At 38.4% G+C, this 14,546-nt stretch overlaps 1 pseudogene across 1 annotated transcript; it reads right to left on the reverse strand.

The window, feature by feature from the left end:
• Positions 1–6,148: 6,148 nt before the first annotated feature.
• On the reverse strand, positions 6,149–13,627 carry LOC106906294 (acid-sensing ion channel 2 pseudogene; annotated as a pseudogene). The gene is made up of 2 exons (XR_015763912.1): positions 12,980–13,627; positions 6,149–6,882 (listed from the first exon to the last, which is right to left on the reverse strand). The product of XR_015763912.1 is annotated as an acid-sensing ion channel 2 pseudogene (transcript).
• Between the last annotated feature and the right edge of the window lie 919 nt (positions 13,628–14,546).

The following is a 14,546-nucleotide window of genomic DNA, read 5'->3' on the forward strand; positions in this document are numbered from 1 at the left end:
TCTGTCTTCCTCAACATCACATGATTCCTGTCTGTTCCTGTGAGATTTTCCTTTTTGAAATATGCAACCCCATTCAATGGGAAGGAAGCCTGCGTGGCTTTAGGTTGCCCCTTGCATGAGCCTGACCTCTGGTGCACACCAAGTTTTCATATTATTTCAGTCTAAAACATTATATAAAATATTTGCTTTTTAAAACCATAAAATATGCTCAAACCAGAAACTTGCCCGTTTTCTATTATAATATTTATAAAAGGCTTAAAATTATGTGCATAATTTAACAAAGATTCTCACTGCATAATTAAAAACCTATAAAAACATGAACAGTTAAAAAATGGGGGTTTATAATAGCATTGGATGTTATAAAAAAAAAATTATATTCTGCTGAAAATTGATATCTGGACATTAATTATGAATAACTCACACTTTCCCGACATTTGTTTTTTTAAATCCCTACAACTCTGAGTTTAGCATCAATATATTCAACAGGTTTGAGCATAATAAACGGTTAGCATCCATGTAAATGACTAAATATATTATTGATATGCAGAGAACGTGAAAAATAATCACCCAAAAAGCTCTTTGCAATTACAGTGACTAATACAACCCAACATCCTGTGGAGCTCGGGTGTAATAACCCAGCAATGATAAGCTATTCTTATTTGAATGTTTGTCTGAGCAGGTGCTTAGTTAAAAATTAATTTTTGAATTATATAATTGTCTAAAGAAGCTTTTTTTCCCCTAGTACTACAGAAAAGCCAAAATTGGGAGTTGCTTTCTTAGGATTAGAACCAATGTTTATGCAAAAATAATTACCTTTGCATGCATGTTTACTCAGCATCTTCAAGATTTATTTTTAGTATTAGTTGACATAGCAGCAGAATGTTAGCTGCAATGATTTCTGGAGAAATAAAACTGATATTTTCAAGTAAATGATGCCAGGAACCAAGTTATACTTAAAGGATATTAATTTTTGCACATAATTGTTAGCTTTAGCAGAAAACAATCAATACTTTCTAATAAGGTAGGAACTGACCCATAGAATATTAGCAATAATCTTTTCTTTAAATGTGACAAAATCATTTAATAGAATATTTTAGACAGGTTTCTGTTTGTTTGTTTTTGCTTTGTTAATCCACCAGCAACTTTCTCTCTAATGCAGTCTTGCTCTTCACTAAACTGCACTGCAACAACTCAGGACAGTTTCAGAGAAGCTGAACTGAAGGTGAGAAAAAGCTTTTGACAGATATTCTTTGAGATGTGCCCTCATTTCTTAAGTATCCTTCAAAAACAAGTGTACTAAAGCGCTCATTTAGAAAGAATCATGTCAAGTAGGTCTGCGAGGCATTCGCGTATGAACGCAAATTAAAAAGGAGCAGTCCGCAAATCTGAAAAATGCTTAAAACTATCCAAGGTGACACACCGCACATATTAGTGGGAATGTGCACAGTATTTCCATTTCCCCTTTTGTGCAGTGCAATGCTCCAGTTCCATCAGTCACATCACACAGACTCCCGCGTCCCCATAATCCTCCCCACGGTCATTCATCACAGTGCCACTCAAACGCTGACTCGGGTCCCTGGAGTGTCATGCTAATATGCTCTCTCCATGTGTGTGTGCTTGTTCATGTTCCCATGTACTTCAGCAACACCGTTTTTTCCTGGATTTAAGCTCAACTGTGGCCATGCATGCCTGTTTTTTGTTTTACTTTCCTCCAAAACGGATTTGGAGACATGAAGAAATGCTGCAGAATTCAAGACGGGAGAAGTTAATAGACGGAAGAGTGGAGGAACTCGGCAGCAACAGGCAGAGGGCAAAGAGGATGACAGTCCCTTCTAGTAGCCTCTCTGTCAACATGATTATCTTTGAACATGGTTTGCGGTGAAAGATGTGTCACACAACATGTAAGATTGTTGCTAAGGGGGAGTTAAATGGAGCCTCAATGGGCTACATGGGAAGACAAATACAGAACAAAGATAGATTTGCACTAACACTCTGGAAATGTCTTCATGAAAATCCCATGCTCTCCTGACAGACGGAGCCTGGTGGAGTTGCTACAGCTCGCTGCAGTATGGATCAGCCGCAGGGCAGGCATCCATCTGAAGGCGTGAATTGATCATCACTGCAGCCAACGTCTGATTCACAATTGTTGTTTTTCCAATTAGCTTCTCTGAATTGAACAAATCTCAAGATAAAACATGAAGTCATCAATCCAGTAGTAATTGACTGAGAGCCAGAGGCTTTAATGACTTGAATTTGACACGGCTGAGGCACAATAATGCCACCGATCCACTTCGTCAACGGCAACAAGAGTCCACTCCACCAAACAAAGAGCAAACCAGAGGACAGCTTCATTAGGCTGCTTACATGTGGATCAACTGCTGCATGTTTCACTGTTACATACTGGGGGGTTACAGACATGCGACCCGGATGACGCGCAAAACTCAGATGTGGGTCAGGAAGTGGATTTCTCCGCTTCAAAACAAAGCAAAATGGATCACAGGGAGTACGCTAATGCCCTAAATGGGCTGGAACAGACGAGGCATCTTGAAAAAAATACGCGTACAATTAGGATATGATCCATGTCTCTCAGTAAATAAGACTTGTGTAATCTTGAGGATTTACCTGGCGTCCAGGTGATCGACCTAACTAACTATTATACGCTGAGCCAGATGAAAACTTTAAAAAGTCTGGAAGCAAATAATCATTTAGTTTCAGGTTGGGTCAAATTTAGGATCAAAAGAAGCATTAAATGGCTGCAGACTTGTTTCTGTCCAGGTGAGTAGTGAGTTGTGCTTTTTTAAGTAATTAGTCTACAATAACAATGCTATCGCTAACAACAAGCTAACCCATGTTATTTCTATGAGCTTGGATCTCCTGGTAAATAATTAATTTAGCTTCTGTAAACCCAAATTCATGCTGGAGTTGAATGTTAATGTTGAGTCATTCTGCATTTCTACAATGTAGGTCAAACATTTGCAGCGATCCACAGAAACCCCATTAAAACACGGTTCGACCAAGCTAGGGTGCAAAAATAATATGTCTTACCTTACATATGAATGCTTGTCTTTCTAAGTAGCTGTCCAATAAAATATCTGAAAATATAATTTAAACGATGCGACTGTTGAAAAGTGGCCGCTGCAAACTCTGGCATTGTTAGTTTCTGCACCTCCTGTTTTTAGCTGTAGATTGTTTATCCACTTTTCTCAGTAATTTTTTAAAAATTAACCCCCTTGTGACCAGCTACCTTCAAAACACGAAAGTAACGTTCATCTTTCTCTCTATTAGAATGACTGGAACAACCGCACACCACACAGACTTGAGGCATTTTGATGCTGGATCAACAGAAGTAAACGAACTGCCCTTACATCCTGACTCCCGTCTGCACTGGGTGACGTCGGTGCTACGTCATCTGCAACCCAGAAATAAAGGCTCAATAAAGTTTAGCCAACTCGATTATGTGAGTCTACAGGCACAAGCTTGCGGTTTAAAAAAGTTAATGAATGTGAGCATGGAGACAAAGCGTGGCCATATTTCTGTATCACTTACGCCCCCACGGACTCTAAATCATCGATGGATGGATGGATGCACGCACGCACAGAAGCTGCGACTTACTGTATGGAGGATAGAGAGTCCCTGCTGTTTCCGTTGTTGATGTCTGCTGTGGTAGCAGCTCTGAGTCATTTACTCACTTTGTGTTGTGCTGCTGCTTTCAGAATAATGTCTGCTCATCTAAAACCAAATATTTCTGCAGAAGAGAAAAATTCTAAAATATGTATCATGTGGCTGGGAAGCATTCAGATTTGAGAGCTAAAAAGTTGCAAAATCTCTTTAGATTTATCAAAAATAATTAGCTTTTGTGAAAAGGTTAGATCGGTATTCTTCAATCTGCAGCTTGTTAGGGGATGTAAGTGTGCTGCAAGACTCAATGTTCCTGCTTGCAGAGTTCCTTCACGTTTCTCGTCTCAAAAATCCAGACTTGCATCTCGAAAGTTTTTTTCTGTATTTTGGATGATGATTGTTTCAAACTATAAAGTAATAATCTATTATTTTTTATTTTTAGAAAATGAATAGAGTACTGCAAACTAATTGTAACTTCTTTTGGAAACTTTATCTTGATCAAAAATAATTGGGGGCATTTTCAACCCCGTTGCATAGTTGTGGTCAGAATTATTAATTATTTTTTAGTTTTCTTGTTGCAATTCAAAACATCAATGAAACATAAAACTCCAACTTATTTTCTGCTCTTTTGGAAGCAGAGTTTTGAACATTTTTCATTTTATTTTACTGGTCGTTTCCATGGAAACATCACAAACATCACATTTTGTGTGATTTCATCATGAGGTCTAATAATTTTGACCTTAACTGTAAAAGCACAGAAACGGGTCGTAAAAAGAAAGGCTCGTTGGTTTTATTAATTTCCATTTTATATGCAAGTTAGTCCAAATTAAAAACACTGATTGGTAAAATATTAAAGGTAATGTGTGATAAAGCAAAGTAAAGCTAAATGATTTCAAATTATTACTGATCAATGTGAAAATTACTGCATTTATCAAACATTATTACACTTTTACTATGCAAAATGGAAGGAGGATTTTAAAGAGTATTTTTTTAAAAATCAAACCTTTTTCATTGCCTTGTGTTTTTGTTGCATAAAGTAGAGATTTTCAGTCATTTTTTAACCAATATGTTAAAAAATGACTAATGTTGGCCGCTACCAATGTTAGTAACTATATATGATGCATCACTAATATAAAGTACTTTGTTCTGCCCTATTTTTGAGTACAAAAATATATCTATATCTTATATCCTGTCCTTAATGCAATCACTTCATTTTGTGCCTTCACTTGGCTATTAACTTGAAATAATAATAATAATAAAGAAACTACAGCCATCAGAACCTGCCCCTAAGAACTGGGATATATTACAGAAGCAGATAATCATTCACAGATTCAACATTATTCAGGTTTGCCACAGATATTCCCATTTCAATCTGCATGTTAATGCTTTTTAAGAAAGGTCATGCAGCAAACCAGTGGTACATTAAAATACTATGGATTATACCATAACACTCATACTACCACAGGAAGCAGACCTCTAAAAATAGCCTTGCACAATCCAACTATGTTGCCCTGCTGCTACATCAAATAGAACTGATAGCCTTTAATGTGAAAACAGGAGCAGCCCAACACAGAAAAAAACTCTCATTTTTATGCTTGAATATACACAATATTGCAAATAAATTAAAATCTCACGCTTAATAAGATACATTTTTACCATGGGTTGTGCGTTATGTGTGCAAGAACAGATACAGTTCTAGATCACATAATAAAATTAAACATTTATCAAGTCGTCAAGTCACAAAGATATTAGTGGCAGAATAAACGCATTCCAGCAGCATGAATCTGTGCAGCCGTTTTTTAAAATGAAAAGCCAGAATGTCTGTAATTACATGCATATATTTCACAAGCGTCTTTATCGCTGCACAAGTTCCAGAAATTATTTTTATTAAGTTGATGGGAACAAATGAGGCATCAAAAGTTTTAATATTTTCCTCTGCAGCATACTCATCTTCAATTCCATGAGCAGCTCCACTAATCACTGCTGGACTCCATTAACCCTCAGTCTGAGGGAGTTTAAGTGTGCAACAAGTGGATGTGAAGCACCAAACCAAATTGGTGCCAAAAACTTGCTCACTTCGCTCTGGCATAAAGCGAGGCTTTAATTTTACCCCCAACAAAAACCAGAGAGAGCAGAATTCACATTCTGCCCAGCAAATACTTTGTTTTCTCCTGAAAACAATCAAGCTTTGAGAAAAACACCATTTGTTTGCTTCAATTTAAAAACTGAACTAAAATCCTTCACTGCAGAAATGAAAGTAAGTGCCGTGATGTTTTGAAGGAATTCACAATAGGAGAAAGCTCTAATTTTACTCCCATGATTAAATTACTTCAGATTTGTTGCTGTTCTGCATTTGCCACTGAGCAAAAAAACACTATTATTTCAAGGTTAAGGACAACAACAAGACAGCAGCACAGAATGTGTCAGCAGAACAAAGCTTAGCAAGCAGCATGTGGAGCAAAACATGAGAAAACCAGTTAGTAGACTCCCAGCTGTGCACCGTGGGAGGAAAAGCACAGCTATCAGCATACGTCAAAACTTTTTATTTGCACTAAAAACTGATCATGCACCTTCCAGACCTCACAAGAGGAGGGAAACTTTGGACAAAGTCCAGCAGAGGAAAAAGAAAATGGTCATCACTCACAGTTTTGAAGTCGCTATGGCTGCAGTCCTGGCCTTGGTATCTGCAGTAGAGCATCATCTCCTCGAGGTCATGGCCGACCCGATCCATGAACTCCTTCATGTTGAACGCCTTGGCCTTGTAGGCTGTGAAGTTGGTCCTTTCCTGCAGGAAAGCGAGCACATCCGGCTCCGCCAGGTGAGGCTGCGGGATGGCCAGGTCCACGTCCAGCAGCGCCAGCAGCTCTCCGGCGTGGTACAGGTCGTTGCTGGTCAGGTGGCTGAAGCGGTAGATGTTGAGGTTACAAATGGTGACGGCGGGAAAAACCAGACTGCTCGACACCACGGCGTCCACGCTGGTCAGGTGAGGGTAGGAGAGGAAGTACGCGAGCCTCTCTGCGCTCTCCAGAGCGAACAGTCCCAGGCAGGCCAGCAGGGCTGCAGCCCAGAGCAAGCGGCGAGCCCCAGTCTGACCATATGGGAAGATGAAGCGCAGGCCGTGTAGCGTGCTGGTACCGGCGAAGGCCTGCCAGGAGGTGGGGCGCAAACTGGAGCTCTCATGGCTCCCCTGACTGCCACAACCCTCCTTTAGATCCATGTTCAGCCCTCCACCTGGTCAGCCAGGGAGCCTCCGTGGGATCACACCTGGACAGAGAGACGAAGCATTATTATCTACACTGTAAAAGGTAAAAGGTGGAGATTCAAGGCAAACGCAAACAGGAAACTGACAAAGCAGCAAATTTAAAAACAAAACGACAAACAAGGGGTGAATAAAGCGAAAAGCTGAGACTTTAGGAAGTACCACAGAGAATCAGCGAATGAGGAGAAAGATGCTCCCTCAGGACATCCCTCTCCTCTCCACTTCCACTCTTATTCACTCCCCTGAACTGAGAGTTACTGTGGCTGCCAGGCCGCCTGTGGCTTCCACTACACCCCCAAACATCCACTCAGCACACACACCCAAATCCCAACATGCCTCTCCTCCTTTTTCATCCTCCATTGCCCCCCGCAGCTGCTCGATTTCATTGACAAAAATAGCAGAGTTAAGTCCTGTGTGACACTCTGAGGAGGAGGTGAGAGTCACTTCAGCCGCGAGCAAATAAAAGCAGCCCGTGTATACAAAGTACCGGCTCATCTCCATTCAGAAACACTACGCATGCAAACACGCGTCAAGGCTTCTCATGTTCTCCCGTGCCCTCAACTAATGACAAGCCAAAGCACCTCTCTCTCGTTCAGCCTAGCGAGGAGACATCCAGCTGGCGTGAGTGTGTGTGAGTGAGCCTGACAAGCGCACGTGTGTGTGTGTGTGTGTGTGTAGGGAAGACAGCAGGAGAGCCGTTGATGATCAGAGCCGCTGGTTAGTCTCGCTTGTCGATCCAAACTCCTCCTGTTTTCCTCTGGCCAGAGACATCCGCTTTACCTCCTCTTCCCTGCTCATCTGTGGCGGCGGCGAACAACAGCCGAGCCGGGAGAGACGCACACACACCAACACACATGCTTTACACCGAGCCAGAGCAGCGAGAGAGAGGAGAGAGGGGAGAGACAGGAGGGAAGCCAACACTCTCCTCGCCTGATCTCCCCAAAGCAAAGTCTCTTATTGAATATGTTTTTCTCCTCCCCCGCTCGCATTTGTCTCCGTCTTTTTCATATTTCCGCTGCTAGCCGCCACAAAAAGGGGAAAAAAAATGGAGTGACGGACGAGTGGAAAACGGGAGACAATCAGCTGGAGAGACATTCAGGAGAGAGGAACAGTGGTGGAGGAGTGGGGTAGGTTGGGAGGGGTGCGTGTCATGGGTGGTGAAGCAGAAGTGGAGATGGAGGAGTAAAGGCAGGGAGATCTAGGTTGAGGACAAAAATAAGACAGGAAACTAAAAAAAAAAAAAAAAGGGGAAGCAGGGAAACGTGGTCACAAGGATGTCACCCAAAGGAATCCAGACCCACAAGCAGAGGTGAGGGACACCGACGTAAACGCAGTAATGGGAACGTACTTGAGCCCAGATTTGTACATTGAGTTTATATTTGTTAGACTATTTATAAAAAACAAAACGAAAAGCAACCCAAGTGAAGTGATACAAGGAGACTGGAGGAGGAAATGGTAAGGAAGAAATAGCAGAAGAGTGTGAGGGTGTTAAATGGAGTTAAACAAGAAACAAAGCTGCAACGCTACAGGTAAACAACGTAACACTACAAATGATTTGGACTAGATGTAGGCAATAAAAACAAAAAACATTGCATTAATTATGAGCTCAATTTGATAGACTCAATAGTAATTAGAAAAAGTACAATACTTAGGAATATGTATGCAAATCCCAAACAGTCAATTACCGCCTGAGGGCTGCAGCCCATTGATAGACGCACAGTTTCCTTTGCTGCTGCTCGTTTTCATGCTTTACAGAGCGGTAAACAGAAACAGTTTACCGCTCTGTTAATACTTTCCCTTTTAAGTTGGTAAAGCAACTTTTAAAATGGGGATAAACAAGAAAACATGTCATTCAAGTGAGGTAGATGTTTTCCAATCCGCATCGGTTAACAAAAATTTAAATGGTTTTATTTTGCATTAGTTTCCAAACGGTTTCACTCTGGAGCCTTTGGTCAAACCAAGTCGCTGAGGACTAAAATGCTACAAAACATTTGGGTTTTACTGCAAACAGAGCCTCAGATAGGTGATGGATCTCAGACGAATTTTATTTATAAAGCACACTTTCACCAACAAGGCAGTTCAAAGTGCTTTACATCAATTAGAAGGAAATACAAACAAAACAACAAAACCAAAAGAAAACCAAGTATTAAACTAAATACTGGTTCGCAATGCAGGTAGTCCATAATTGATAAACTAGTATAGGTTTCTCTGGATTCTGGTTCTGATAAAACTAAATGTTGTAAGATTAGTGAGGTATAAAACTAAATGTTGGCTCCAGATGTTCTGGGTTGGATTCTAGATTTGTACAAAGCTAAATGTTGGTTCTCCATGTTTGGTTCTTGTTCTGGGTTGGTAAGATGATGGTACTTTCTAAGTTTGTTCTACATTTGTAAACTAACAAGTTTCTCTATGTCTTGCTCTGACATTAAAAGTATAAAACTAAATGTTGGTCTAATCTACCAAGTACTCCACAGTTTCTAAAAGTAATGAACTAAGCAGTGAAAGTAATGAACTTGAAGGCCTGCAGAATCTTGTTAAAGGATATCGAACCAAATAACGGGACAGTTTAAATAAAAATCTGTTTTAATTCACGATACTAGTGTGTTGGGAGGCAGCTGGAATTGAACTCAACCTCTAAAACCATCAGTAGCATCTGATTTTGTAAAAATACATATGTATATATATATTAAAAATAAAATTAATGCACTTAATTTTTCCAGTGGGGAGATTTAATCAAATTAAAACTTGATTTTTTTCACATTTTCTCAGCATTTGATGCAACAAAAAGGATTATTCGTGGACATTTTCACCTTTTTTCATGCAAATAAGATTCAGTTGGCTGGAACAATCAGGTGGTGATCGCCACAGCTTTATCATCAACCTGTTGTAGCTTTTATTTGACTCACACTCCTAAGGTAAACTAAAATGTATTCTACTTTTGTTTGGCTTTCGGACATTGCTACCAACTTCTTTTCCATCCGAGTTGGTACAAATAAAACATCCTAGTCAAAGCATTAAATATTCATTGTGAAGTTATCTGCACTTCCAGCCCATGTTTAATGGTTCTTTATCGTCTTCCATGTTTCAATCAGCCAGGTCAGAACTGAATTTTTTAGATACCATTTTTTGCTGGAAATAAAAACTCCACATGTAAAATTTTCCAGAAGTTACTAACAATTGGCAAGGTTCTGCTTGGTGGTGATCCAAAATGCCACCTATGGGTGCTAACTGGACAGTTTAAGCCATCTAAAGCAAAGAAAGTAATTAAAGGGACTAAAATTTAAATGCAAATGCTGTATAAACTGCCAACCACCTGGTGTGCCATCTGATCAAAGCCACCTTGTCCAGGCAGCAATCGCAGCACAAAACACCTGGTCCAAAGAAAATTCTGAAAGAAACCTTTAAAATAAACTCTGCTAATTGATCTCTGGCAGATGGTTTACATTAAATTGTGGCTGTTGTCAGAAATGAAGCAGAAAAAAGTGCCAGCTAGAGAGGAAAGTAGGTGGTATGTGTTGCATGTCAATGACGAAGTTCTCTGACCTTGTTGCCAGGGATTTTTATGAACTGCATTTGCCAGTGGTCAACCACAGAAAAAAAACATTAAAACATGTTTACAATTAGAGTGGAAAATGTGACCATGAGCTAAATTAGTTATATTCTTGTAAAGTGTATTTCTGCTTCCCCATCATTCAGTGATGCAACATATTGACTCACTTTATTTCCATTTTCTCTCATAAATGCATCTCTTTCACTGAAATAGTATGTGGTTTGTGTGAAAGTTTTTTGTGATTTTGCGATTTCCAATGGTTTAGTCACTTCAGTTTTAAACATCTTGGAGCACCGTTCAACCCACCCATCCAAAAATAGTAACAATATGGCATATATGCAAACCAACCAAAACATTTCCGCCCACTTTAACCGACAGAAGCTAAATATTGGAAAACACCTGGTGGCAGAAGAACAAATATGGCCGACGTCACTCCCATCTCCCCCCTGACACACAAACAAGTGGCAAAAATACTCATTTCTACCCAGTTTTACATATTGTTGCATTTTAAAAAATGACTAACATTGTCATACCAATGCTGATTGCTTTATTGAAGAGTTTCAGACCTGGACCAAGTGTGCTCTTTTCTGGAAATCAAAATATGTCCAGAGTTTTGGACAGATTTTATAATTTAATAAGCCCAGTCAAAAATAATAATTAATGAGGCCTTGGAGATGTTTGATGATTAAAATATTTGAGTTATTCCACAACAGACGACATTAGACTTGAAAAGACGTGCAACTGGCAAAAACTGCTACAAGGAAAAGTTGATTTGATAAAACCTGGTAAAATATGTTACAATTTAGACTTTTGACCTGATCTTTAAAAATAAGACCCTTTTTTAAAGTCAACTTTAAGAAAAAAAACAGTTACTTTTTATAGTTAATTCATTTGATTTTTTTTGTTGTTGTTGTAATGAAAGTAGTAAAAAAACAAAAAAAAAACAGTTGAGATTTAGGTGCTATTTATGAGCTGTTAAATATCTTGGTTACATTTGATAAAAGTCAACTGAATCATTTTAAAGGTATTCCAACAGAAATAATCTACAGTACATCTATTTTAATGCACCATGATGTAATTATGGAGGCAGAAAAACAACAGAGCAGAACAGAGGATAAAGAGAAAATCCATCTGAGTGGTGGAACAACACAACTCCAGTGTTCAATAAGTCTGTAATCAAATTGGTGTGTGGTTCCAGGGCAGACGTCTTGCCAGTATCTGCACTTTCACATGAACAATTTACACCCAAACCCGATTTATCAAATATTAAAATTCAATTATGTCCCACACAGCCTTTTTTTCTCCGCTTTGCATTTTTGATCTGAGTCTAGAATAGAGAAAGTGGAAAAAAAAGCTTCTTTTTTTCATCTCATGTCAGATTCAAAGACAAATAACCAAATAACTATATTTTCGGTTTTGGATTTCAATCCCATCCATCATTGGTCTACAGCTGCTTATTCAAGAGCAATTAAAAATTGCCTATGTCTCAAATACAAAAAAAAGCAAGTTTTGCATCAAGTCCATTGTTGCAAGTGCTTCACTTCTGACTGATGATAACCTATTATCTTGTTAGCAATTAAAGTTTATCATACTTTGGTGGCGTCTTTTTCTCTATACGGTTCTCTGAAAAATGATGAGTTTTAATAAGGAAATTTTCCTGTAACAAGAAAAAGCTTCAAACTTTGCAAAACACAGAATTTGTGTCGCTGCTAAATTAGGCCATTATATATTTAGGAAAACAAATTTGTCATGAATGTTGGACAAAATAAAAGGAAATGTTAAAGAAACAATCTGAAATACAAATTACAAGGCAAGCAGAATGCCTACAACACACAACCAATTATACTAAACAGATTTTTGTTTTATTGTTATTGCTATGTTATCAATCAGAATTCAAATACACTATGTGCAAGTAGATGATTGGTTCACCACCATAACTATGCAAAATAGAGGAATTAAACTCCTGAACACACATTACAATAACATTAGCTAAACCTCACTATTCCTTTATGTTTATCAAGTTACAGTCATGGCAATATAAACTGCACAACATCTGATTATTACACCTAAATCCCAGATACACATAATCACTTTATTAAGCAGCGTAGGGAAATGAGCTTTACCTTTAAACTGCGTTCTGAAGTTAAATACAATTTTTGCCAAATCCCTGCATGCTTTTAGCTCATTTTCTTCAATTACTGAGCGATTACTGTATATCCATAATTAGGCGATTAAAACGTAATGAGGAGTCCAAATGAAACTGTGCGTTATAAAATTATGTCTTAATACCTTTAGGACGTTCTCTCAAAGTTTCGACAGTTTAATTAAAGCTGTAAAGTTTAAGGAAAAGCAGCACATGAAAAGTGGCTACAGAGAAGGAATCCGGGTGGTAAATTAATGAAGAATCACCGAAAGTTAAACATTGAGGGGATAGCAGCTTTTTGTGCAGGTTTAAATTATTTTATTTTAAAAAAATTACTGTACGTTTTTTTGTACTCTACTGAAGTTAACCAATTATTAATGTTCTGCACCTGTTGGGTTAATTAGCTCACCTGTTGCTGTGGAATTTTCTTGGCCAAAACGCTTCTTTTGCAACCTCTCTTCCATCTTTTTCCTGATAAATGGAGGCTGAAGTTTATCGAAGAAACTCCCCAAAACACTATTAACTACTTTACTATAAGCACTTGTGTAAACAAACACTCACCGTCACTTTTACTGGCGAAAACAACGAGACATTGTTGCGAAAACAACAGGTGTTCTGGTCCACTCGTGATTCTTTTGAGTATTGCGCATGCGCAGCCCGAAAAAATGGAAATGTTTTTTTTTTAATTTTTTTTTTTATTTTAGTTTGTTGGCGGTTGGAATTTTTTTCTTTAGTTTTTAACTGCAGTTTGGATCCAACAACATCTGCTGGAGATAATTTAGCTGAATTGTTAATTAAATTAATTAAGTTGGTTTCACCGTAATTTGTCTCCTGTCCATACCTCCAGTTCAGTAGGTGGCGGTAGTGCACCTTCATAACTGGGCCAACCACCATAAAATATAAGAAGAAGAACGACAACAATGGCGATTGGGATCATTAGGAAATCTAGGTAAATATCCACTAGAACTTTCTCTGGATGTTTTTCTTCATGCTTGAAATGATTTGGGAATTACCTTTCACAACTGCTGCTGTTTGTTCGTAAAAGTAGCTAAGAATTAACCGAAATTACAAACATCTCAGAATAAACTTTTCCATAGACTGATACGTTTTTTTTTAGGCTGGACTGGTGTTTATTACAAGAAATCCAGAAAAATAAATTGAGTAAAAATCCATTGTGATCCAAAATGGTGCAAAGAGTTATTTTGAAAATCAGAGGGAAATCCTTTCTTCAATGTCCTAGAGGTTAAATGCAGAACAGATATTTTTAAAAGTCCTTCTTAGACGAAAAACCAACCCACGTTGTCTGCATGAATTCCCCAGATTCATGTGTTCAAAAGAGCACTTTGCTCCCAGAAAGAAGGCTTACTTTAGCTTCCTAGAAGAGTAGGAATGATTTCCTCTTAATAGTCTCCTCTCTTGAGGGTTCAGCTCCCCGTGTGTCTTCAAAAATGTCTTACTTGTTGACATTGATTCTGACCTTTTTTATAATTAGAGTATTACTGTGTAATTGGATTTGTATCTCAAAATATATGGAACCAAATTGAAATTTTCAGACTTTGCATTCTATAAATAAACTGGATAAATTTTAATTTAAGTGACATGCACAATCAATAACACCAATATTTACTATGGATTTTAGAGTCTTTCAATAAATAGGAGGAAACTATGAATACTGCTTATCTGATTTTAAAAGCTGTTAAGAGTTTTTCCCCATCACTTTGAACTTTCATCTGGGTTCAGCCAGTTGCAGGAACACCAAAGCCCTCATTAAAAGTAAAGAAAGTTCAAAAATAATCTGTGCTTCTGAGTCCAAAACACTCTTTCACACATTGTCTGTCGATCACAGTCTTTTTTCCCAAATCAAATTTGCTGTGGTCCCAGACAGCTGCAGGGTTTAGTGGTTTCTTTGCAGCTTAATTAAGCAAATCTTGCTTTTTTTCCCCCACTGCGGTAATGAGCGTAGTTTTACAGAGATT

Source organism: Poecilia mexicana, unplaced genomic scaffold (genome assembly GCF_051168715.1).
Source record: "Poecilia mexicana isolate PSO_F unplaced genomic scaffold, ASM5116871v1 scaffold_8, whole genome shotgun sequence".
Taxonomy (NCBI): domain Eukaryota; kingdom Metazoa; phylum Chordata; class Actinopteri; order Cyprinodontiformes; family Poeciliidae; genus Poecilia; species Poecilia mexicana.